We start from the raw sequence: 23,924 nt of genomic DNA, 5'->3' as shown, positions 1-23,924 counted from the left end.
TGACGTGTTGTTCATTTTAAACGGTTGATGGGTAAAATATTCTTAAAATGCATTCTAAAAATCGGAATAATTCCTAATAAATAATTATTCACTGTATTTTGAAGTGCCCACGATAACAATATTGTGCATGTTCATTATTGCGGTATATCGTATTACCGTTTACCGGCACATGTCTAGCTGCTCCAGATTCCCTCTTTTACATAATGCTTGTTTTTGGTGGCACAACATGCAAACACAATTATCTTTTACCATGGTAAAAATAAATTCCTGTTCCCATTCTTGATGGAAATGGTATGTTTTACCCTTCTTTCGTGGAGCCTCCGCCATTCTAACTTGACAGTTACCTTGCGGCCGCGGGCTATCACCATGGAGATCTGTATATTGATGTTTGCAACAGTTATCTTACCGGTCCTCGTCTCTTATCTCATTCATCACTTTATTGTAAATAAAAACAGCACTTGGATTAAGAAATACAGATGATTGCAAAACTGAACATTAATAGGGCGTGATGTAGGCCTATTTTCTGTACTATTTTATCTTTTCTTTTTGGGAGCTACCAGGACAGTGGCAAAGATCTACCAGTCGATCGCGATCGACGGCTTGGCGACCACTGTTCTAGACTAATTGTGAGCGTGCAGTAACTCATCTCATTTGCACAAAAAAGATTCAGTAATCCTCAAAATGAATAAAATCAGAATAATTTTTATAAATTTGGGTTTTAACCCACACAAAGCCCTGGCAGCATGTCACTCCCATCCTCCTACAGCTACACTGGTTGCCAGCAGTGTTGGGAATAACGGCGTTATAGATAAACGGCGTTACTAACGGAATTACTTTTTTCAGTAACGAGTAATCAAACGAATTACTGTTTCTTCCGTTACAACGCCGTTAGCGTTACTGAGAAAAAAAATGCAGCGTTATTATAATTGAGCTCACTGAAGCGGTTTTCATCCGAACAGGCTCTCTGTCAGTCGGACCTGCAACATGCGTGTGTGTGTGTGTGTGTGTGTGTGTGCGTGCGCGCGCGTGCGCCAGCCATGCGTGTTGGGGGGGGGGGGGGGGGGGGGGGTTATGTTGCTACACATAACTGATGATGATTGGTGGGTGGGAGACAAGGTTGAGGTTGATAGGTTGAGTTCACACACTCACACACACACCTATGACGCACACGCATACACAGTCAGCGATGGCAGTCCAACGACTTCAAAGGTAGTTTTCGCAAACTGGAAGTATAAGCGCTACTTTTCCCTCGTTGAGGTGAAAGGTAAGAATGTTTATGTAATGTGCAGCTTATGCCCAGGAAGAAAGAGTCTCTCCCCGTCGGTGGCAAGTAATTCTAATCTAATGAAGCACCTCACATCATCACAGCCACAACATTAGTGGCTAAAAACCCAGGTGATAACGTGACCTCCACTACCAGAGGAGTAGTAAAGAAGGACTGATACTATTTACAGATTATATTTACTCTATAGTAGTGATACTACTGATAATATTTACAATAATATATTGAATTTGATAGGTGTCTCTCACATTGTCCCACAGCAACATTACAATAGTGTACATTTAATGTACAATGTTTTATAATAGCATTTTATTCTATTTAGTGTCCAATTCATTCATTTAACATATTTTAAATTGGGGGCATCCAAGTTATTTGACATATTTGAACATTTGAAAAAAAAAAAAAAGTAACACAGTAGTTACTTTCTCTGGTAATTAGTTACTTTTATAATGACGTAACTCAGTTACTAACTCAGTTACTATTTGTAAGAAGTAACTAGTAACTATAACGAATTACTTTTTTAAAGTAACGTGCCCAACACTGGTTGCCAGTCAAGTCACGCATCGCCTACAAGATCCTCCTGCTCACCTACAAATCCCTACATGGACTCTAACCACAATACCTTACAGATCTCCTCCACCCCTACACTCAGTCGCGTTCCCTGCGGTCCTCTGACAAGGACCTGCTGGCCACCCCCCGCACCAGGTTGCGGACTTTTAGTGACAGGGCTTTCTCTGTCAATGCTCCCACACTATGGAATAGTCTACCGCTCCATGTCCGCTCTGCCCCGTCCCTGCCCATGTTCAAAAAGCACCTCAAAACATTTCTTCTCACTAAGTCCCCACATAATTTGTTAAGCGACCTTGGGTATCTTGAAAGGCGCTATACAAGTCTAAGCTATTATTATTATTATTATTTATTATTAATAGTAGGCCTATTTTTTGTACTTTTTTATCTTTTCTTTTCGGGAGCTACCAGGACAGGGGCACAGATCTACCAGTCGATCGCGATCGACGGCTTGGCGACCACTGTTCTAGACTAATTGTGAGCGTGCAGTAACTCATCTCATTTGCACAAAAAAGATTCAGTAATCCTCAAAATGAATAAAATCAGAATAATACACAAACCTCCAATAATTAAATATGTTAAATAAAACAAATATTTATATGCATTTATTCTCACTTTACAGTATTGACCTAACCTTCTATTTAATAAGTTAAACCATAAGAAAAAAATACTTAAGGTTTTTGGTTGTTGTTGTTTTTATTGGTTAAGTGTTAAACTTTTTTTCTCCTCCATCCTATTCTTCTGCAATCCAGAACGGCAGCACAGCTGAAAGGTTTGTTTGAGCTGCGCCCTTTACTGTACATGTGTGAATTTGCATTTCCTTCTGCCTGAGGCTTATTTTTTTAAAGGTGTCATGGACTTTTTTTTTTAATTGTATACTGTGGTCTGAGTTCAACTTATTATGTTTGCGTGGTTTTAACCAAAAACATCATAATGAATAAGTAATAGGTTATTTTCTGACCTGGTTTTGAGCCTCTCTCCTGGAACGCTCGGTTTTGATGGGCGTGCCGCACTGAAGACTTGGGAGTAAACATCCACTGCTATGATTGGATAACAGTCTTGCATAATAATTAATTTTGGCTCCCCGTCAGCTCATGTGGGGAATTGTTTTTTCAACCTTTCTGACTCCAAGGCCTCCCATCGTTCACAACAATATTCAAAGTGGTGGTTGATTGTCTGCTGTAATCACAAAACCCTTTTCATTTACAGAATTTTAGAGTGTTCATAGATTAAAATAAGTAAATAAAATATTAACAATTAAAATTGAAATAATTAAAAGGTGCCATGAACTGGCTTTTTTATTTTTGTTTGAGGTCAACTTATGTTTGCGTGGTTTTTACATTCAAAAGCCATAATGAATAAGTAATAGGCTATTTTCTAACCTGGTTTTGACACATGCGCTCGCTAAGTATGTTGCAGACTGCATGATCAAAACTTCAAGAAAGGAATGTTATTTCACTATTTAAGTGTAACGTATGATCCACTGATGAACCCAAGTGCAGTTTAATTTATAAATCCCATGTGAGCAACACATGAACAGAAACAGACGATGACTTGAACTTGAAACAGACTTGGCTTGACAACAGTGGTTACAGGGAACAATACTCGACAAGAGAACAGGGCAAACATGAGGGATTAAATACACAAAGACAAATGACTAAACAAGACACACCTGTGAACAATGATGAGATAATAAACCAATGACAGAACTGAGAACACATTAATACAACAACCAATGAGAACATAGGCTTGTTCGACTTGGTACAGCGATGTGCGGACCGATTGGCGGCTGACTTGAAGCAGTGCATGCCAGTTAGAAATGTTGTCCGACTTGAGACAGCGCCAACGCCACATGACAGTGACATATGGCATCAAAGTACCGCAAGAGCAAATTTTGAGACCGCGTGGACAGTCCGCTTGCAACAGCGCATGTGCCAGCAGTACAGAAGAGTCCACTAGGTGGTAGAGCATAGAAAAAAAATGTACTGCGCATGTGTCGAACGCAATCATCCGTGCGCATCCGTGGTGTAGTACACTTTGAAAGATGCGCGGACAGGGCTGCGCGCGGAAAGTGAAGTATACCCGGGGCTTAATACAGCCGGTGCAGTTTCTCTAGAGCGACTGCACGGACTCTGATGATGACACAGTTGTTCCACGATTGGCCGGATTCACCGCATGACAGCGATCACGTGTGTTTCGTGTTTACTCTAAAACTTTCAGTTCCACTAATGCGCACAAATCTGTTTTACTGTTACATAAAACAGTAAAGCCTACTTTCATGTAGACACAATGTTATATTGTCATGTTTATCAAAATAAAACTGATAAAAATGTAGACCCCACTTCATTGATAGTGTCGAACTTTATTCTTGTACAAACAAACGCTGTATTAAGCAGTGCATAAAATATTACATGACAATAATGTCTCAAACATCTTTGTTTTGACAAATATTGCATTTATTTCACATCGGTTGTGATAAAGTATGCAAACACAGCGCGAGCGTCACTGCGGGAAGCAGAAAGTGTCTGACTTCACGTCTCCGTTTGCCGCTCCTCACCGCTTGCGCGAGGCTACTCTCGCCGTTTGGTTGCATCCAGCCGCAGCCGATGTCGAACACACCTCAATCAGGGCCGTTTTTAGGCATAGGCAACTAGGCGGTCGCCTAGGGCGCCATCAGTAGGGGGCGCCAATAAGCGCATATCTGGCACTGATGTGTGTGTGTAAAGGGTGTCACGGCCACCCTAAAATGTTATTGCCGCCCTCACTAGTTCCCCCACACTATTGGATCAGAGAACTGTCAATCTGACGATTCCTATATGCCATCAGATCAGAGTAGGCTACTGTCAAAAAAGTTTTTTTAACCATAAAATAAAGCTAAATTCAAACTAAAGGCCAATTAAAACAACAGGTACAAATCTGTATTTTGTTAGGGCAGTATTTGTGGCAGTCTAGAAATCCCGCTGTGAATGGGCAGATAGCATTGCTCGGTGTGTGTGTTAGAGGCAAAATATAACTGCACACTTACTTCAGTGTGTGTGCAGTTATATTTTGACTCTATAAAGCTTTCTTCTCTTAATTTTAATCTTCAATTTAAAAATGGTATAATAAAATGTGCCAATTCACAACATGAATACATCCTTTATTAAATCACGTTGACGAATGTAACGCATCTTTACGGATGGTGTTGAATGCTGAATCGATTCATTCAGTTCTAATAGTCTACACACAAAGGGCAAAGTGCTGCGTTATTTAAAGGGGAAGTTCACGCATCAATGAGTAACACAAACCACACTGAATCAGTTATTCTTATTACTTTCATGTGAAATGTACTAATAACACATAATAATTATGTAGTTATGTCTGAGAACAATTTCTTAGCAACTAGGGACTGCACAAATATAGGCTATATATTATAGGCCTAGGGCTATACAGGCATCTGGCTATTCATTTGAATCCTTATTAACAAATATATACAAATATAATTTGATATGTATGTATTTGTTAATTAATACCAGTAATACCAATGTTGCTTTTTAAAATTCGACTGGGGGCACCAATAAGGATTTCGCCTAGGGCGTCAGAATGGCTAGAAACGGCCCTGCCTCAATACACAAGAGACTAGGGAAGCACATGACATGATCAATTGAGGGAATGACACATGACAAACCAGGAAACAAGACAATGAACATGATAAACTTAGAAGCAAGACATTGAACATGGCAAACTGAGAACATGAAAATGAAACAAAACCAAGACACACTGTGACATTAAGATTGCCCGTCGGCAGGCCGGATTTTAGGTTTTTGTAGCCCGTCTAGAAAACACATAGCCCTGGGACGTTGGGCTTCGCGAGCCCTTGCCCATACATGTCCGAGTCTGATCCCGAATCGCAATGAACAAGCAACACCTCAAATAAAGGATTCTCCAGCCTTTAACAGCATGCTAAGGTATGTTCAGTTATAGACACGTACACATTAATCAATACGATCTGTAACAATGCAATACTATCACATATAAAAAAACATGTTTTACTCACATTAGTGTCGCTTCATTCATTAAGGTAATCTCGTCCTGTCTGCATCCAGTCTCTTGTTTACAAACGAATCCGTGGTGAAATGAAGGAACAAATGCGCAATGTCAATGTGAAAATATATGTTTGATTATAAAAATGCCTATAAAGATTTCATTAATTTTTCAGGTCTAGAAATCACACAATTAGACTTTCTCATATGTCCAGGTTTTCCTCTGAAGTAAAAGAGAACAGTAGTTGAGGGGGTGAATTTAAATAGAAATATATTGAATTGTAGCAGTTTTAGCTCATTGTTTCAGTCATTTTGAGGCCCCTAGTGGACCACTGACCCCTGGTTGTTTTAGTATGCCACACGGCTTGACTTTTCATGTCAGCTACTGTTATTCGGTGTACAATCTATCTAGATCCCACACACCTTCTACCTAGTATTAATTTATATTCTCAGGCTAGGTAAAGCAGGTCAAATCCTTAACTAGATCATAAACATAAATGTATACTCACTCTCTAGAAGAACAGATCAACTCGTTTAGAAAGCAGAGACGTGGCAAACGGTTTCTTTTATAAATCAATTATAAGTAGATTTCTTTTTCCATTAACAAAAAGTTTTACATATAATCAAATAAAAGTTACAAAAAGAAAAGTCTTGAGTATCAAAAAGTCAGTTCACAAGAGTCACCAGCAGATGTCAGGCTTGGATCATCAAGCAATGGAGAAGCAGCATGTCGCTCTCAGCTTCAGATGTTCATACAGAGATCAATACCTTATATACCTTTTAATCATCACACCTCTTCATTACATATTCATTCGCATAGGTACAGTTTATCCAATCCCAGATTTTGAACCATTGTCAACTCCCTCAGTTCCTTCAATATTTCAGTATATAATGCTCTGTATTCTTTCATTCTTCTTCTTCTGGCTTGGATCCTTAATCTCCTCCTTTGTCTCGTCTGCAAGACATCATCCTGGGTAAAACCTGTTTCTTCGTTCAATACTTTGTTACATGCTTGAATGCTAATACAGGTTACATTTCATTTACTTGTTCTTTTACATTAATAAATGACCTTCATACTTATGGCTCAGTGTCTTTCTTTATCTCTTCAATAAAACATATTTTACAAAACATATCTCAGTGTGGTTATTACAACAACTTTAATAAAATACTTTTTACCAAACAATGTCTCTTGTGTTTTTACTATAAACCAAATTAAAACATTTCCACAACATCTTTGCTTCTGTGTCTTTACCACAAACCAAATTAAAACATTCTTTACAAAATCATGTGTCCGTGTCTTTACTACAAACCAAAGTAAAACATTTCTGCACAATCATGTTTCTATGTATTCACTTGAACCAAAGTAAAACATTTGTACAATATCATGTTTTCTGTCTCTCCATGCTTACAAGGTCATTCATAAAAGTTGTATAAGAAAAGCTTCCCTTAAGTTTTTCGGCCTTATTAACAGCTTACACATAAAAGTTGTGAAAAATAAAAACTTCTTATAAAAGTTTCTCGGCCATATAAACAACTCTTCATTTCACTTTGCTATTTCTATTCTACTTGTGGCTCTTATAAAGTCTGACATAAAGGTTCCCTATAAAACCTCCACTATATTTTTCTATATAGTTTCAACATCATAAAACAACACATAACATAGTTGTGTGGTTAACATAGGCCTCTTTACATCTGGCATTATTCTTGGTTACATATTGGGAGTAAGACATCTTTATATTAGGCCTTATCCCTGGATATATATATTGGGAATAAAAGAATCAATTTCATCATCATTCTAACACTATATTACTTATCTTTCAGCATTATTTTATTAAAGTGTTCACCTCTTCCTGTGTGTTTGTGCAGGATCACAGTGTGCCGGAGAAACACACAGACCGGCCATACTGACCACCGATCCATGATGTGGGAAAGGACAGTAAGACACTCACGCCGTCAGACAGTAAGACGTTTTATTTATTGCATGAATAACACAACTTTGGTTTTGCAAAAGCATGGCACCACACATGCATTTACACGGTTGTATTTTTAAAGAATATAATAGAGCTCGAAAAAATCTCAAAATTAAAAAAAGTCTAGCAAATGCTATAGTTTCTCTGACAACAGTGATGAACAGCAATAATTTCTCCAATCAAACAAACAAATACTTCAGGGAACCCTAAATATCATCATGACAAAAATCATCACACGTTCACTGATTCACTAATGGACGGATTAAATGAAGCGTTCTCAGAAATAAATGGCAATCTCTGACCTGAAAGGACTAAAAGCAGCTGTAGAAGAGATGATGATAGAAGTGAAGCTAATGCACATGTTTGCATTCGTCTTGGAGAATGGTGCTTATGCAAAACATCCTATAGAGATTAAGTAGAAATTACTTGCTTCTAACTTTTCTCTTTTCAACCCTACTGGAGCCTAGATGGATGTCCTGCAGGTCTGATCATATTGGGATGGTCGTGTGTTGATTTGTGTCTCATAGCGAAAAGGCACACAGTGACTGCCAACGAAATCACAAGCTAAAACAAGATAGCGCTTTTCACGTTTTACCAACAGAACACACTGGTTTTCATCATTTAAGAAGCTTATAACAAAGTACACTGTGAACATATCTTTACTGATGCACATGTCGTCGTCGTCGCTGTACCTGATGCCTTCTCCATTGCAGATTCTTTTAACTCTATTCTTGTCTAAATTGTGGACAAAATCCTGGATAAAACTGCCACATAGTTTCTTGTTTCCGATGTATTTTTGCAAAGGTAGTTCACTTTTTGTGTCGAAATCTTCTGGGATAATATACCTTGTTATAAACTTAATATAAGCGTTGTTATTCCGTTCCAGGCAGGGAGACCTGGCATCAGTGAACATCAGAGCGCCGAGGAGTAAGAGGAGAACCGCAGATCTCATCCTGAGAACAAGAGAGAGACACTTAGAGCTTCACAATGAGAGGAAATGGGCTAGTTAATGAGAAATATCAATGTGGCAATATTTCACTGAAAAATAGGAGCATTTAAGAAAACATAATTATTGTTGTTATTACTAATACTATTATTATTAGTCACATAGAGATATTTACAAAATCATGCAGCCCTGTTGTAGAAGTTTTGTTTAATATTTGTATTTAATTATTAGCCTAATAATAATAATTTACATTTGCTTTTATTACAAGTTTGATCAAATGCTCGCTGTAACCCAGAGATTCCCGAGTTCCTGCAAGTGTTTGTTTGTTTGTTTTAATGAAAAATACTTTGCCTTGATTTTTCAGTTTTAGGTTTATGCCACGCGTGATTCAGGTGCACCCCATTGCGTCATAAATGTGTTCTCTCTGCATTATCTAAGTAATTCTGCCGTGCTGTTATTGTTTCTTTAATGCTCATCATACACACTCAAAAAACATTGTTGGTTTAACTTAAAGTAAGTTACCTGGTTGCCTTAAAATTTTGAGTTCATTGAAATTAAAAAAATAATTAGAGTTAATACAATGAAGGAAATTGGTTTAATAAATTCAGGTTCAAAATATTATTGTATCTGAACCACATAAATAAAAAAAAAAAAAAAATTGTGATTCATCATGAAAATAGCACAATTTGGTTTCACTGCGTTATCACACAATTATGCAATATGCTTACAATTTTTTTAAATAGTATTTGAATAAAGGGCGATGTAGTCAATTCTCAAAAATGTTCATTGTATTAACTCAAATTTTTCATTTCAATGAACTCAAAATTTTAAGGCAACCAGGTAACTTACTTTTTAAATATTTATTTTTACAGTGTACAGTGAAATGTTTTGCATTTCTAATTTTTGAATTAGAGCGTATCCTCCTGTTTATTATGGATTAAATGTGTTCAGTGCACCATCTTGTGGGCATACATATGGATGATCTGTTTATTTGCCTAGTTCAATTGTTGTTAAATTCATATGTGTAAAGATTATTATTGCATGATAATTGTAGGGCTACCAGTAAAATGTTAATGTAAATGTATAACTCAGTTAAGTTTATTTCTGTATTTGCCCCAGAAACACACCTGTTCAATTTCTAAACTCATTTAATGGAGAGTGAATGTCCTCCAACTTTAGCCTGATGATGATGATTTTGACAAGTACAGCCTGAAGATGATCTGATCTGGGCTGAATTTGTGGCAGATCAGATTTTAAAAAGGTAAATATTAGGGCATTTTCTACAAAATTTTAAATGGTAGAGCATTTTGTTCGAAACAGTCATTGCTTGACTGGTCTTTTTAATTATTGCACAGATATTTTTGTCTATAGCAAACCTTTTGCTATTGCACGTTATTGTCCGAAACAACCCTTCCATATTTACAGCATGTCAGAATACAGATTTAAAAGACGATTAGTTTTATAAGATTATCAGTATTTGAACTGTGTGAGTTACATTTGTGCGGTGTGTATAGATTTACCTGCGTGTCGTTCTTGAGCTTGTGGAAATGAAAGAGTCTGGTTGAGTCTGAGCTGGAGTTCAGAAAGTGCCCGAGATGCTCATTTGACTGATTTTTATAGTGTGTAAGAGAGGGAGGAGTGAAAATGTGCCCTTTTCTTGGAAATGCACACAAACATATTTTTTGCAATTAAGCAAAATTTAGTGGATTTTTTTGCATCTTTGAGGTCCTGCCATTAGGAAGTTGGGTAACGCTTTACAATAAGGGTCCATTTGTTAACGTTGGTTAACAACATTAATTAACATGAACTAAATATGGTTAATACTTCTACAGCATTTAATATTAATGTTAATTATTAAAATCAAAAGTTTTGTCAGTATTGCATCCTGAGATAGTTGCAATAAAGTAATATTATTAAAGATTAATAAAAAAATGTTTGACAATTGTTTGTTTGACAAACTTGGCAATGAACAGCAGCACATATTTAATTTTCTCCTTTGTATGAATTTGTTTGTCCTCGCTGCTCAAACACACGCTCATTATTCTTTCATGTGAATTATAATTGGCTCTTTAATTCAGTTCACAACTGTCTCTGCTTAATGTCTCATGCTGGATGTTTTAAATTGAACTGCTCCTTGAAAAAAAATAAAAATAGAACTGATTGGTGGCAAACCTCTGAGACTCGCTTATTATAAGCTTGTAGGAAAGCAGGGCAGAAATGGAAAAAGGACAGGCTTCAAACGTCATTTAAATGGCTCAAGGATTGCCTAGTGCCAGACTGCATATTTTTGCACATAGTCCTAAGATCTTGTTCTCAGTTATAAATGGTGCCTTGAATCCACCTGTCAATAATACTCCAAATGTGAAAGCTGTGAAAGCTTCTTGCATTTCTTTGTTGATAAAATCTCTCATTTAAGGCCTCGGGCAACTGCTTCATATAATGAACCTTTTGCATCGTGGGAGATTTTTGATGCCATTTCTTACCAGGCCCGGTTCTAAGCACCTATAGAAGGGTTTTTTTTTTTTGGTTGGGTTTACTTTTTTTTTTCCGCGACCCATATACTATAGGCCAGGGGTCTTCAACTAAAATTGCTTGAGGTCCAGTAAATTAACCCTCCTCACCGGCCGAGGTCCGGACAATTATTCACCTAAAAACAATAATTTATGTTTATTGCCAGAAGAAATTAGTGTAGATAGCATTTGTTCTTAATTGAACAAAATATAATATGGACAATTCTCATATGGACAAAACATGTCTGTTCATATTGTTAAAGTAAACATAGGTAATCCTTCACAAAATTGATCTAATTTTTGTCTCATTTGTTGTTCTGTTATGTCCTTTAAGTACAAAATATCTAAAATATGCTTTGGTACAAAATATCTAAATTCAACCAGTAACCATGTCTGATAAAAATATGATGAACTAAAAATGCCTTCATCTCTAAATCTGCACTGAAAATACATTCATTTCAGCATTACTAGCAACTAAAGTGCTTTTTTCCTGCTGAACTGAGATAAATAATAACAGTCAATGAACGCAAACCCCTGGATCAGAAAATCTGAAATCTCATAACACAGTTTATGTTCATTCACATGTATAGTCTTAACTAAATGTATCTAATATTGAACACTGCTCTCTTCTGTGCTTCAAATTGCACTGGTAAAATATCATTAGCAATATCATTCATAAACACAAACAGGCAAAAATAAAGTGCCACCAGTGTTGGAAAAATTAAAAAGTGCAAGAAACATTTTATTTAGGCTAATGTTCCCACTTTCGACAACCGCAACAGAATCAGAGCAAATGAGACACACAGGCCTCACACAGGATGCAGGAAGAATAAATGCGCTTTTTTCCCCCACCCATTCATCACAGAAAACTCGGTTTTCAGCGTCAACTTTCCTCATTTTCGAAAATGCCATTGTTTTTGCGTGCCAGTTTCTGCTCTGATGGTGCGTTTACACCGGACGCGAATGAAGCGTTTCGCGCGAGTGATTTAAGTCAATGCAGAGAAGCGAATAGACATTCTGCGGAGCCAATTAAGCGGCGTGCATAACGCGTCATTCGCGTCCGGTGTGAACGCACCATCAGTCTCTTCTTCACTGCATGCGTGACCGCGCGTCTGAACGCAGCAACAGTGAGCATAGTAACGTTAGGACCCAAACGGTTCTACTGAGCTGCCTGATATAAATGTGATTTTTTTTTTTAATGGCATGTGGCATATTTATTTCATTACGTCAAAAGACTTTGCGGTCCGGATGAACGCATCTCGCGGTCCAGATTCGGACCGGAGTCCGCTAGTTGGCGACCCCTGCTATAGGCCTACAGCCATTTACATTCAAACAAGTCAAGCCAAGCATAAGAAAAGCCTACTTGTATACAATTGGTAATTTGACTCTATTCTCTAGATCAGTGGTTCCCAACCACGTTCCTGGAGGACCCCCAACAGTGCACATTTTGCATGTCTCCTCAATCAAACACACCTGATTCAGGTCACCAGCTCATTAGTAGCTACTCCAAGACCTGATGTGGGTGTGTCAGACAAAGGACACATCCAAAATGTGCACTGTTGGGGGTCCTCCAGGAACGTGGTTGGGAACCACTGCTCTAGATGGCACAAATTCATCTCAGCGCTTTTCCACACAAACACTTTTGATTATTGATGCATATTCGCAACATTCTGCACTAATTTGATAGCTAGACCTATATATGGGAGGCTAATTAACTGGTTAACCAACCAACAAGAATTTTAACCAAATAATCGTTTGGTTGAAAAAACAAAACAAAAAAAAAAACAGGTAAGTCATGTATAAGTCACATTTGATTGCATTCAGAAATAATACCGGTAAAAGTACTACAAACATTATAAACACTACAAACATAGCTATAGGTTATTTTATTTCCCCTCACTCCACAACAAATTGTGACGAGTAGGAATGTGTTGTGGCCCCTTTAAGAGCTGCGCTCCCTGTTGAGCTGCCTGCGCCTCCAGCACTCCCATGTATGCGGGTTATTTTCTGTTGCTCAAATCAAGTTGTTTTGTTGATTAACTAATGCTAGCGTTTGTGACGGACTGTTACGCGAGTTTCACGGGGAATAAAGTGGAGCTGTGAAATGTCCATCGCCTCCATATCTACAATAGCCTAACTCCAGTTAAGTGAAATATCCCTCTGGACACAATGCGTTACAACATCCTTTAAATTTAACGGTATTCAGAACAGATCAATAATTAAAACATATATATATATATATATATATATATATATATATATATATATATATATATATATATATATATATATATATATATATATATATATATATATATATAAAACCAAAACGAAATTAATGAGAATCTGAAAGTAACCAGCGCTCACGATTATTTATTATAGGCTTTGTTCACTCGTGTCCCAATACTGATGGAAAAATCATCCTCTTCACATGCGCACACATGTGAAAACATAAAATAGCCTACTCCGTCATTTTGGTCATCCAGATAATAAGAGTAGGACATCGTTTAATAAAACTGCAATGTGTTTACTTACATTGTGCTATTGTAAAATAAAGAAAACAAGATGTGCAAGATTGTTTGAGGAGCGGTGCCTCACAAAAATGAACCAAACTCAACAGCACTGTTGTTTTTCTTTCTTTTTGTTAATCTGTTAATTATTGAAGTCAAATATATTTCGCAAATTTATTCCTTTTATATGCCTAGACTGATTTAATGAAAACAAAATTATTCTTTTTTATTTTTAATGTAGGCCCTAACTCTAATGTAACTCCTAAAATCATCCTGGCGACCCGCCCAAGACCGGTGCGCTCGCATCTCTTCCATACTTTTGCAGAGTTTGTGCATGACGCGGCTTTATAAACACGGCACTCATTTAAAAAAAAGAAAGAAAGAAAGATAACATTTTTTAAAAACTTGTCTCTATACCTGCATCGCGTTTTTAACCGCACAAACGCGTCCTTTGTGAATAGCCCTAAACTGATTAAAAGATAAACAGCGCATTTTTATTTCAGTGCTGTTATTTAAACAGTCAGCTTGCCTCGTAGCCTACATTCAGTTTACAGCATCAACAGAAGCCAAAGAGGGCAAGGTTTCAACTGAACTATGCACTTGCATTTGAAACACTTGCATGCTGGGAGTCATTAGTGTTATACTGTGGTGGCCAGCATGCATTGCTGCATGAAGCATGTCCCCATATTTAAAAATCACAATTCAGAATATTTGCTCTCTGCCAAGAAAGCATTGTTGGTGAAAATCTATTTAGAATTTTTATTTTATTTTTTTTATTATTTTTTAAATATTTTTCTTTATGATGAAATATATATCACTTGACCATTCTTGTTAATGGTTTATTCTGCAATAAATTAAGTGTTTTGGCAAATACTGTTATAAAAATAACACAAACTAACATCAGAAGCCAAGTATCAAACTACCCAACTAAAGGAAACACTGATCTCCAATGGCAACCAAACTTTTTAAATAAATCATCAACATCTAAACCTTCCCTTCAATATCAGGAAAAGGGAAGTGTCTCAACGAGAAGGGAAACTGATGATAATGGTTCCTTTAAATTTAATAATGATCATATCTGAGGCAAATACATGCTGACATTACATTTATACATTTTAATATCCTCTTGGAGGAAGCATTTTGTGCTCAAATCGCCCCACACATCCTGTTTTCCTCAGCCCAGATTTGGACTACTGACATGAGCCACACATTAGCCATAACTGTCCCAAATCTCAGCCAAATAATAACCCATAAACAGCCCTGAATTGAGTCAGAACAAGTTTTGGTGCCAAATCTCACCCTTCAGTAAACCAGATCAACACCAGTCTTTAAGCAGAAACCCCAAAACTGAGCAGAGCTTTAGATGAAATAAACTGAAAAGACATTCAATCTTTTTATTTCTGTCTTGGTGGTTCCCATATGAACACAGAGCGTGGTTAATTCAACACTGGGGAATTTACTGTGTATTGCTGAGAACATCCATTTTCATAATATAAGTGCAACTAAAGTGCATGATTTAGACTCAAGGTTTAGACTCAATAACAAATGACATTTGCATGTTTACTTCAGAAACATCTTTTTTTCACATCTGGCCATAGGCGGAGGTTGAACCAAGTCCTGAGATGCACTTCCCCTTTAACAACACATTTAAATTGATTTCCTTAAAAGAGTTTCGTTATGTGTCACCGCAGACCGACACATCCCAGCAAAACACTCCAAATAAATGATTTATTTATAATTGTCTTTAACAGATTTGAACAGCATTGTTGGAGCATTGCTATTTTGAGGCAACTGCAAACGACAATGTATGCAGTATTTTTGTGTTATTTAAAGAGCGCATTAGTAATATGTGCCTATAGGCACGTGCACAACACACATACACACACAGATATTACACACAGGGACACACAGCAGCACACACACATTTTTTTATTATTAAAATTATTATTATTCCTCTCTGGAGAAGTGTCGTCCACCGATATGTAAGAATTTAAAGGGGACTCAAGGGAAACAGGTCTATTTAGCTCAAATAAAAGAATTAATGAATTCATAGGGAATTTTGAGAGAGTCTATTTTACGGCCGAGCAAATGACTCTTCCAGCGTTCATTTGAGCGGGCCGTCTATCAACTCTGCAGCGGATATTAATATCCGAACAATAGTGAAACACTATTTGACAGCCAGGTAACTTAGATCGGCAGTTCAAGACATTAAATTTGTAAGCACATAACACAAGAACACTTATCTTTGAATACAAAGGATGGGTTTTAAGAGAGAGAGATGATGAAATCCCAAGTTTCTAGCAATATATGCATTTATAACACATGACCTGAAGAAACCATCAATTTATTGATGGACTGTGTCTCCACCTCTCCCATAAAATTAGGTTATCTGTGGTCATTTAGTTTCCTGCTCTTAAGCAGAGAGTACATTTTGACCTAATTTCTTATTAAAAGAACATGAACCATTCTACAAAAATTTCATTCATCTCATTTGTTGGATTATACACAAACACACAAAAAATACCAAGAAAGGTCTACTTTTGATTATTTGTTCAATAGTTGCATAACTACAGGAACTGGGAGTGATATACGCGCATAATGGTTGCGTGTATCGGTTGTAGATAAACTAACAAAACTATGCCGTCGGAGGCTATTTGAAGTCCATAATGATTATCCAATAATCACTGATTGGTGCAGTTTATATGTGTACATGGTTACTGTGAGTTTCTTGTAGGGTTTTAGCTGTGTCACGTGGAGTTAATTTAAAGGTCATTGAGAGGGCCGCAATCTGGTTTCTTCTTTTTCTCTGTTGATCACAGAGTCTTTTGTTCTCTTTGGGGTTGCTTAGTTTTGGTCAAAGTTCATAGTGCTATCTCCCGGCAGGATGGAGCCTATGGGCCCTATTTTAACGATCTGAAACGCAAGTGTCAACGCGCGAAGCGCAAGTAACTTTGTGGGCGGGTCTCGGAGCTGTTGCTATTTTCCCGGCGGGATAAATGGCTCTTGCGCCCGGCGCAAATCTAAAATGGGTTGGTCTGAAGTAGCTTCATTATTCATAGGTGTGGTTTGGGCGTAACGTGAATAAACCAATCCGAGCGTCATCCAACATTCCCTGTAAAAGCAGGTGCGCAAGTTCCATTATGGATTGCTATTATTATGGCGTATTTACCAGGCGCACGCCAGGAGCGGTTCACAGCCGAGGAGACTGATGCTCTTGTAAGAGCAGTGAAAGACAGAGAAGTGAAGTTGTAATGTTGTACATTATGGTAAAGGTGATTTCACGGTCTTTTTTTTTTTCAGTCTTTCAGTTTTTTCAGTTTTTCAGTCGATTTTTTTTCCTGGTTCTTGACGGACAAACCAATTTGTCAGATGTCCTTATATACATATATGTCTTGCCACTATTGGGCAAACAGGTCTTATCCTTAATTATTACAATTAGCCTGAATCATTTGTAAGCTAGATTTATGCCTATTTTTTCACATCTTCGTGGCACACCACAATGATTTCCGTCATCTCATGTGTTAATATTTTTTTAGTGTAACAATTTATGATTTGCAAAAATAACTGTTTCATCTGTGTAGGTTACATGAGCAAAGTGTATGCGCGTTGTGCAGAATGTGCACGCTATACATTATGGTCAAGCATGCGCCCTTAACCTGTTAACTGTCACCCCCCTTTTTGAAGATATACACGAAGATGCACTATCCAAACTTAAATGGTTGCAATTCAAGAATGCTTTGGAATACAGACATAAGTTTGGTCTTATTTTAAAGAAGACAGTCAGCAGATTATGGCTCAAGTGGAATAACTTCAAAAAATCGAAGTATGAAAAGGTTATGAAAGTTTAAATTTACTGTAAATCAAATATATTGTACTAAATATTTTATATTTTATATAAAATATATATGTTACAAAATAATTTGTACTCTAAAATTACTATCAAATCAAAGCCAAATGTCTAACCATTTTTTGTTCCAAATTTGAAGTTGATATCACAAAAATTGAAGTTCCCATGAGATTTTGTTTAGGCGCTGTACCACAAATAGCCACCGGGTGTCATTGAAATTCCATAGATTTTTTTAATGCAATCTCCTGTAACAAATGTATATATTTTTGTCCAAATATCACAAAACAGTTGCCAGATATAGAACCATGAGACTCAGACCTTTCCGACGATATGTGTTTTGTCAAGATTAGAAAAAGTTTTTATTATAAAGTTTTTAAAATAAATGTTGTAATATGAAACATGACGACGCCCACTAGGGGAGGTGCCGCTAGAAGAATTTAGAGTACCGTTTCCATGGTAATGCAAAATCCGATTTGAAAACGGGTTTCACAGGATGAATCTTGAGTTCGTAAGCTTTCAAATGATATATAGTTTGTCAACATTAGATCAGGATAAATATAGGATATAACTGTTTTAAACATGCAGTGGCAAATGGGCCCACCGGTGGGCCAGTGACAGTTAACAGGTTAAAATAGCATAATGAACAACGCGCAACGCGCCACTGACTTTAGACTAGGTTTTTTCTGGTCAGTGGCGCAATTGTTTAATGGAACAGCAAAATAGCACCAGGGATTGTTTGCGCCGGAACACGCCTCCTTTTTTGCGCTGAACTGCCCAGGTAGCGCAAGTTCATTCACTAGTTTAGCGACGTGATTCTGTGGAGGGAAAAGCGCGCTTTGCGCGGGTGCAAAATAGGAATGACACATGCGTCGGTGTACAAAGTCAATTGCGCTGGGTGCAAGATAGGGCCCTATGTCTCTCTGGTGATAGATGGTCAATTTCCTGGGGTCTGGTTAAATTGGGCTCTGGTTGAATTGGGAATTATTCCTGATCAAATCATTTGGAAGATTCATCCGTGCGCCCACAATTCCTACATCAGGTTACGTCCAAAACACACCCATGACTCATTAAGAGACGAGGGACAACCATTGTGGACCATGCACTGGGTGCGCCAACCGTTGTTTGTTAGAGCACAAAGGCTGCTCTCACAGCTGGTTCGGTGTGCTAAGTGGAGAGCGCTGAAAAGCCGTTCTTACGGCTGGTAAGAGAGTGCCTTCGTGTGAGAGAGCGCGCACGTCAGGCTGCACCCACCCCCTGACTGTGTCGCCGCGACCCCGCCCCCGCCCCCTGCGTGCTTCAGCACCAAGGAGAGCGTCCTTCTGAAAGAGCTTACACAGAAAGAGCTTGCGTCTTTTTCAAGATGATATTCTTTCTGTGTGTTTCTGGATGCGGTGGTTACCTGTCACCGAGGGATGGTCACCAGTGCTGTATGTCGTGTTTGGGCGTTCAGCACGCTGAGGCAGTGCTGGTGGATGACTCATGTTCTCACTGCGGGAACATGACCACCTTGGAGTTGTAGTCTAGACTCCATCTCGCAAGGCTTGTGGAGAGGCAGGCTCCGCCTTACACGCTATGGCATTGTTACAGGTTAATCAGGCACAGGCACTGAAGAACCTGCACAAGGGTTGTCATGATCCCGCAGTTCTCCAAGAACTGAGAACCGCAACGGACCTCGCGCTTTGTGTGATGAAGGTTGCGGTGGGTCATGCGATGTCCACTATGGTGGTCCAGGAACGCCATCTTTGGCTGTGTCTGGCGGACATGAGGGAGACCGACAAGATCAGGTTCCTTAACTCCCCTGTCTTTTCCAGAACTTTGCCCAGCAGTTCTCGGCCGCACAGAAGCAGACTGAGGCCATCAGTCACATCCTGCCATGGCGGTCAGCTGCTGTCTCCATCCCGCTGCCGGCAGCACCTCAGTCTGCTCGTCGCCGAGGGAGGCCACCTGCGTCTGCCTCCGCTCCAGCGTCGCAGCAGCAGCCTCCACCCAAGTGACGTCGTGGAGCCCCGCCTGTCCAGGATCCTGCCAAGAGGGGTGGCAAGGGTAAGCGGCCCTGAGGTCCTCAGGGGGCTCGGAGAGTTGTGGCCAGTCAAATGCCGGACCACACTCATCCTCCCCCTTCGCCAGCGGGCAGCAGTGGACGACCTCCTCACGTTCCTCCTGCCCACCTGTGGAATCAGGTAAGTGTTGCACAGCACACTCACACCTCGCTGCAGGCCGCCTCCACGAGACAGCCGACCCAGCCCGGTACCTGCATTCCACCTTGCTGCCCCATGGTGGGTACGCCGGTGGTCCCTATGGTCCCGCTTGCACAGTCTCTGCGAGCCTGGCTAGAGCTCCTCAGTCCGTCTCGCTGGCTCATTCGGACCATCAGGCTCGGCTATGCGATTCAGTTCGCCCGGCGCCCCCCCAGGTTCAAAGGCATCCGCTTCCCCTTGGTGAATGCCGCAGATGCCCATGTCCTGCATGCGGAGATAGCTGTCCTACAAGGGAAGGATGCGATAGAGTCAGTCCCTCCAGCCGATATGAAGACTGGCTTCTACAGCCCGTTCTTCATTGTACCCAAGAAAACCGGTGGGTTACGGCCAATCTTGGACCTGCGAGTCCTGAATCGGAGCCTCCACAAGCTACCGTTCAAGATGCTCACGCAGAAACACATTTTCGAATGCATCCATCCCCAAGATTGGTTTGCAGCAATATACCTGAAGGACGCGTGCTTTCATGTCTCTATTCTTCCTCGACACAGGCCGTTTCTGCACTTTGTCGAGCATATCAGTACAGAGTCCTACCCTTCGGGCTGTCCCCCCGTGTCTTCACGAAAGTCACGGAAGGGGCCCTTGTGCCCATGAGAGAACAGGGCATTCGCATCCTCAACTATCTCGACGACTGGCTCATTCTAGCACAGTCCAGGGATCAGTTGTGCGAACACAGGGACCTGGTGCTCAGACACCTCAGCCAGTTGGGTCAACTGGGAAAAGAGCAAACTCGCCCCCGTGCAGAGGATCTCTTTTCTCGATATGGAGTTGGATTTGGTCGAACAGACAGCGTGCCTCACAGAGGAGCGTGTCCAGTCGATGCTGAACTGCCTGAACATGTTTGAAGGCAGGATGGCGGTTCCACTGAAACAGTTGCGTATATCAACCGACAAGGTGGTCAGCGGTCCCGTCGCATGTCGCAACTCGGCCGCCATCTCATCCTCTGGAGTCAGAAGTGTCTGAGGTCACTTCGGGCCATTCATGTCCCTGGTGTGCACAACCGTGTGGCCGACGCGCTTTCACGAGCTGCGCTCCCAGGCGAGTGGCGACTCCATCCCCAGGTGGTTCAGCTGATTTGGAGACAGTTCGGGGTGGCACAGGTCGACCTGTTTGCCTCCCCAGAAACGTCCCACTGCCAGTGGTTCTATTTGCTGACCGAGGGTACACTCGGCACGGATGCTCTTGCGCACAGCTGGCCCCAGGGGCTGCGCAAATATGCGTTTCCCCCCAGTGAGCTTACTTGCACAGACTCTGTGCAAGGTCAGGGAGGATGAGGAGCAGGTCCTGCTGGTGGCGCCGTACTGGCCCAACCGGACCTGGTTCCCAGAACTTATGCTCCTCGCGACAGCGATTCTTGGCCGATTCATCTGAGGAAGGACCTTCTGTGCATCTGTGCTTTCCTTCATGCAACAGGGGTTAGAGCGTAGGCTGTCGCCCTCCACCCTCAAGGTTTATGTTGCTGCAATATCCGCCTATCATGACCATGTAGAAGGTAAGACGGTTGGGAAGCACAACCTGGTCGTCAGGTTCCTTAGGGGGGCGAGACGGTTAAATCCACTCCCCCCCCCCCCCCCCCCCCCCTCCATCCCTCTTGGGATCTTGCTCTGGTGCTCCGAGCACTTCACAATGCCCCATTTGAGCCTTTGCAGTCAGCAGAACTAAAGATTCTGTCTATGAAGACTTTGCTATTGGCTGCATTGGCCTCCATCAAGAGGGTAGGGGACCTGCAGGCATTATCGGTTGACGAATCATGCCTAGAGTTCGGGCCGGGTGATACCCATGTTATACTGAGACCCCGGCCTGGCTATGTGCCCAAGGTTCCTACCAGTCCCTTCAGAGACCTGGTGGTGAGTCTGCAAGTGCTGCCCCCGGAGGAGGCAGACCCAGGCCTAGCTTTGCTCTGTCCCGTCCGCGCTCTGCGGATTAATGTGGATAGAACTCAAAGCTTTTGAATCTCAGATCAGCTCTTTTTTCTGCCACGGATTCCTATTCGTCGGTACTCCGGCGTGGCATCTCCGTTCCCTCCTTCAGGGAACGAGGGTTACATATGTAACCGAGACGTTTCTCCCTCTGTTTGTGTGTATTTAAACCCAGTGTCTAGTTCAGTTCTATTTTCTGTTATTGTTGCGTAAATGTTGTTGTTCTGTTCAGTGTTCCTATATTGTGAGTTATTTTGTTGATTAAATCCTGAAAACCGCTGTTTTTAACACCTTTTGCATCTACATTGTGACAGATCCATCCATAGACAGCAAAACATACATTCGCACATATAGACAATTTAGTGCAGTTCACACATCTTTGGATTGGGATGGAAACAGGATCTGAGGGAAAGGCCTTCTGGCTTATCTGTGACTCGTACCAGGGACCTTCTTGCTGTGAGGAGACAGTGTTTCCCATTGAGCCTCTCCGCTGACACAAGGTATGGTAAGTGATGATTGAGCATTAGTAAGATCAACTGCAAAAATAAGACATGAAATCTCTGAAGATCTCAGCAGGGGAGGATTAAACAAATCCACCAACAGCATTACCAGCTTCACACATTACTAACCAGACTGACTTTATTTCTGTCATAAATCTCTACCGACAAAAAAAAGGAGACGTCTTGTATGATGTGTAAATATGTTGTATTGTAATAACAGAGTGAACACTGTGAGGCGCTATTGCTTTCCCATCTTTATTAGAGGCAGTTCAAGTTCAACCACAGGCATCTGTCATCAATACAGTACAAAACCCATGAACTTGGCATACCAGCACCATGCTCTTATCACTTCAGAGATTCATTCACTGTAACTACATATGAATATATGTATTATTGTGTCTAGTGTGAAATAAGCAACAGGTTAGTAAAAAGTCACAAAGTGGTTCCTCAGGTCCACTCAAGACTACAGGTGCAAATAGAAGTGCAGTTCTGTATTGAGAGCACACATAAGAGTAATACGTTGAAAGCTTTGAATTGACGCTGCGAATTGACACAAAATAGACACAATTATTTAATGCAATATAATTCACCTAATCATCAGCTATTTTTATTAACAACACAGGTCTCAGTGGTAATATTTATTTCAATGATTTATATAATGGTTTCAATGATTTATATAAACTTTATATAAAGTTGTGAAATTATAACGTCTTTTATTTAAAGCAGCTGTATAGGGACATTCAGAAAACACAAACTATTCTATAGCCGATAAAACTGGATTGAATGCAAACATAGAAACAATGAAGTGGGAAGTGGAAAACATTGCAATACATAAAACATACATAAGCAAAGACGAGCAGAGTCTACATGCAATAGTGGGTTTGTGGTTTGCTGTAGCCTTTAAACTGGAAAGCACTAAATTGTACTTTATGCTTTTCTCGTGATTTGAACAAGACTGTCTAAAATATTCCCATTTTGGAATGTATGAGTGAGTTTTGAAATACGGACTATCTGTGTGTCTGTGACAGTTCTTGATTTCCGTTTTTCAAATTAATCACTCTGTTTGGGTCGATACTTTTCAATTTGTCCAGAGGCTTTAGCAAAATGATCTGAATATTTTTGCTATTCAGTCACAATCAATTCACGACTCGGCCCTAGTTGATTCACAATTTGTTGACAATGTAAGATGAATGCTGTGACAAATCAAACTTAAACATGTTTTAACTTTGGAGTGAATAAACCAAACACCCTCCTTTTTAAAAAAAACACTAACACAAACCACTAGATCAGACTGATTCAGACTAGCTATCTGTCTTAATCTCGACTCAATCTAGTTATACCCCCGGTTTCACAGAGACTAAAATGCATGTTTGAGCTGTTCTAACTGAAAGCAACTTGCACTGACATATGTATCTTAAAATATGTCAGTGCCATTGTATTATCTCAAGATGCACATTAGAAAGGTTTTTTTTTTTTTTTTTTTTTAATGCCCGTTTATAAAAGCTACTAAAATGCCCTAATTGAACTAAGGCCTTATCCTGGCTTAATCTAAGTCATGTCTGTGAAACCAGGCCATAGAGATTTAGGGCCAGATTT

General features: G+C 39.9%; 2 long non-coding RNA genes across 2 annotated transcripts in view; one reads left to right on the top strand and one right to left on the bottom strand.

Annotated features, from left to right (window-relative positions):
- The window catches only part of LOC307120648, a 224,442-nt gene that overhangs the window by 148,063 nt on the left and 52,455 nt on the right, over positions 1-23,924 (top strand). The gene's annotated exons all lie outside the window — the stretch shown is intronic.
- On the bottom strand, positions 7,828-10,375 carry LOC307120620. Its single transcript, XR_013815828.1, has 2 exons — positions 10,308-10,375; positions 7,828-8,794 (listed from the first exon to the last, which is right to left on the bottom strand). It is a non-coding gene; the product is annotated as an uncharacterized lncRNA (long non-coding RNA).

The sequence above is a fragment of the Gobio gobio genome (genome assembly GCF_949357685.1).
Source record: "Gobio gobio genome assembly, chromosome: 2".
Taxonomy (NCBI): domain Eukaryota; kingdom Metazoa; phylum Chordata; class Actinopteri; order Cypriniformes; family Gobionidae; genus Gobio; species Gobio gobio.
This window is presented reverse-complemented; position numbering and strand designations above follow the sequence as displayed.